Below are 3,995 nucleotides of genomic sequence, written 5' to 3'. Positions count from 1 at the left end.
ACGTGGAAGTTACTTCCATAAAAATCTTTTGTAATCCAATATATTAGATAAAATGGTTATCTTTAAAAAACTGTGTTCACCTCAAGTACTTCACGCTTGCCATGTCTAACATAAATTCTCCACGACTGCACTCATATCCAAAAGAACTCTCAATGTTCGCTTATCATGCATTCCCACACAAAACATGGGGGAAATAAGTCATCTCTTCCTTGCAAACCCCCATCACGGGCTATGCAGCCAGCATGTTCCTAGTTTTTTTTGCGCACACACAATGACAAATCATGCATATCTTTGAGCTTCACTTTATGCTCATGATTCATATGTATTTTGTTCCTGTGTACATTAAGCCATCCATGAAGTTCGAACATTATGGATACTTTATCTTGTTCCTCCTAGCGTAACCAAGTGATCTGCCCCTCTGCAGATTCTTTGAAAACAAAACATAGTAGGTGGTCTATAAGTGTTGAACATGTGTCAGTTAAGAATTAATGATACCTTGTTCATACAGTTCAACAATTGTTCTTCCTGTCCTTGATGACATTGGTGATGAACTGAAATGTAGCAAAACATGGAAACTTTGAGCATGATGGTCATTCTCACCCTGAGAAGCAGTTGGATGATGAAGGCATTCTAGAAATATCAAGATCGCCACCTGAACATGATATTCCCGATATGCTAGAACCAACATTTTCCTTCACGGGTACATTACTGGTTGGTGGCGTGTGGAAAAAGGTGACCCAAGAAGAGCTGTTGTCCATAAATTCAAGCATGAAATTTTTGTTGTAATATTATTAGCCACTTTCCTCGATAGTAAAATATTTTTCTGTCGTAAATGATCAGATGCTACCTTTTTACTAGTGTATTGGAAAAACCCTTGCCAACGAGTTCTGCTCAATTCCTTTACTATTTGGTACAAGGGAATTGAGATTATTTTTTGTTATCATGTATCTTGGGGAATGTTTTTGATCTCTCAGCTCCACAAATAGTAGTGTAGATCAGGACGGGAGAGACGAATAAAGGAGACCCACGGTGAAATTTCAACTTCCTTTTCCGATAGTTATAGCAGAAAGAGGGGTCAGTGCACTATAGTACCCCTTGGGGAAAACCATACATCCATCAGAAACATCCTGTGGCTCATCTAACATGTAGTCTCACACGCGATGAGGCTCGTACACTTCTTGTGCACAACTCATTAATGTCTTGAAGAAGCTGATGGTCCCAAGCATGAGGGAGCTCGAGTCTGTGTTTGCATCAGCTTCCATCTTAAGAGTCTATTTAGGACCACAGGTTTCCAGCTACAAGACAGATACAAGAGTTGAAGGTGCTACTCTGGTGCTTTGTATTTGTGGGGGATCCTTTGATCGGCCTCGTGTGAACCATGACACACTTGTGCATATGATCCAAAAATAACTACATCTGGAACCTATGGGCCTGCTACTCGAATTCCTTATGCATCACATTCCGGTATACATCCAGCTAGTGACCAAGCCACTCAATAAGCATACTCTACTCCACACGCCCCTCTTCTCTCAATTGCCCCCTTTGTTTTTTTTGATCAATTGTGGAATACTTTGATGGTCTATCTTCGCACCTGGCGCTTCTGGCGCTTTCTTCCTTCCACCTTCCTCTTATACTCGACTCTTCCCCGATCATTCCCTGACAAAGGCTTGCTCGTCTTTGTCATAGTCGAAACTCTTTCTCGTGTGACGATGGTGCTTTCTTGAGCGCTGACTTGAGAGTGTTCTGGTCACCCCTACACGGGCAGACAACCTCCCTCATTCACATCAGAAATGGCAAAGATTCCATTTTGGAAGTCAATCTCTTTTTGTATAGAGGGACATAAAATAGAAAAAGTACGATTCAGAGTCTTTCTTTCTTTCTTGATTCAGAGTCTATAGGGGCGAGTATAAGCCACAAGGGGCCACCCACTAAATGCAACACCTACATACCCAAGCCTACATACCCAAGAGCACAAAGATCTGCCCTTATAATTGGGTGTCCTATTTTCTGGTTTCTACCATCTCTGCAACCTTATTTCTTTTATTTATATCATGAATTTCTTCACACACTATAGGAATCAGCTTATTTGTCGTTCGCCATGGCAGACGACAAAGGCACCAAAAGCGGACGACAAAGGCCGTCGCCGTCCACCACCGACGGCAAACCTGCTTGGCAAAGAGAGTGACGGTAAACAGGCTCTTTGTCGTCTACTTATTCAAAGCGGACAACAAAGGCCCTTCACCGTCCGTGCCGGACGGCAAAGAACATGGACGACAAAAACCATGCGTTAGCCATGTTAGGTGGCTAACGACAGCCTTTGTCGTCTGCCAGCCAACGGCAAAGATGCCCAACCTTCATCGTCTGCCATGGACGGCAAAGTGACCAAATGGGTCAGCTCCCAGGTTGCACAGGTTGCTGGCACATGGCCTCTTTGCCGTCTATGGCAAACGGCAAAGTCCCCTTTGCCATCGGTGGCGGACGGCAAAGTGCCTGTATAGTTACTATTTTTTCTTCTGTTTTTTGTTATATCCCTGCATTTACAAAAGATATATATGATATATATATATAGTTTCAAATCTCAAATGTAGCCCATGTATCAAACATCTAGCAATCCATCAATGCAACAGAACACATAGGGTATTAAAAGATCCAATACATACATAGTTTCACGAAGTCCATCCATATATACACATACATGGTTTCACATTGTTCATCAATACAAATGAAAACAAGAACTAAACACTAGCAGTCCATCAATGCTACTTACATGAAGTAAATCAAACCTGCAAAAATGGGAGTAAGAAAGTTAGAAGAAGAAGAAGACTTGAAGAAGAAGAAGAAGAAGAAGAAGAAGAAGAAGAAGAAGAAGAAGAAGAAGAAGACTAGAAGTAGAAGAAGAAGAAGAAGAAGAGTAGAAGAAGAAGAAGAAGAAGAAGAAGAAGAAGAAGAAGAGTAGAAGAAGAAGACTAGGAGGAAAATAAGCTAAGTATATGACATCTATGAGAGAACCAAGGTTATTATGCCATTTTTGAAATGAATAAGCTACTTATGTCATAAATGAACTAAATAAGCTAATTATGTCATTTTGGAGGATAATTATCTAAGTACGTCTTTTTTGGGGGAAAATAAGGGAAGTATGTGGCATAATAGGGCTAACAAGCATGCACGAAGCTAAGTATGCATTTGTTAAGCAAAACACTAGAGAAAACTTACCCTCATCACAACAAATGCGATGAAGATCGCAACTAAGGTAACAATTGATCCAACACCATTTATCGGTGCAACCCTTTCGGACGAGAGACACATATTGGTTACACAGCTGTAGTTATCTAGCTAGTGTCATCGACACAAAGGCCGAAACAGAGCAAATAATTAAGGGGGAGGAGGATATGTCATTTGTGCTCACCCACGATCGCAGGGACAGAGCTCGTCGAACACCAGACCCTCGCAGCGATGAAAGAACTGCACATTTAAATCGAAAGATGAGTAACATAGCACTATTGTTTTTGCCATCAACCTAATTAAATATTTACAATAGTATGCCACCTAAATATATGTCATTCAGGGTAAAAGTTGACCCTAGCTCGACCCCTCGATGACCGACGATCCTTGACCATGTTCCATCAGCGCCGACACACCCCTAACCTCGACCCGGTTCCATCAGCGCCGATGCACCCCTAACCTCTTCTTCTTCTTCTTCTTCTTCTTCCTCCTCTTCCTCTTCTTCTTCCTCTTCCTCTTCCTCTTCTTCTTCCTCTTCTTCCTCCTCCTCTTCTTTTTCTTCCTCTTCCTCCTCTTCTTCTTCTTCCTCTTCTTCCTCCTTCTCTTCTTCTTCTTCTTCTTCTTCTTCTTCCTCTTCTTCCTCCTAAACTAAACTAAATTTGAACCTAAACCTAAAAAATAGAAAAAAACCTAAACTAAACTAAGCCTACACTAAAACTAAACTAAATCTAAAAAATAAGAAAAAGAGAATAAAAAAGGAGAGCTCACCTTCG

The 3,995-nt window shown here is 41.2% G+C and overlaps 1 pseudogene; it reads left to right on the top strand.

The window, feature by feature from the left end:
* LOC119279696 overlaps nt 1-786 on the top strand; it is a 31,388-nt pseudogene extending 30,602 nt beyond the window's left edge.
* The last annotated feature ends 3,209 nt before the right edge of the window (nt 787-3,995 follow it).

Source organism: Triticum dicoccoides, chromosome 3B (assembly GCF_002162155.2).
Source record: "Triticum dicoccoides isolate Atlit2015 ecotype Zavitan chromosome 3B, WEW_v2.0, whole genome shotgun sequence".
Classification (NCBI taxonomy): domain Eukaryota; kingdom Viridiplantae; phylum Streptophyta; class Magnoliopsida; order Poales; family Poaceae; genus Triticum; species Triticum dicoccoides.
This window is presented reverse-complemented; position numbering and strand designations above follow the sequence as displayed.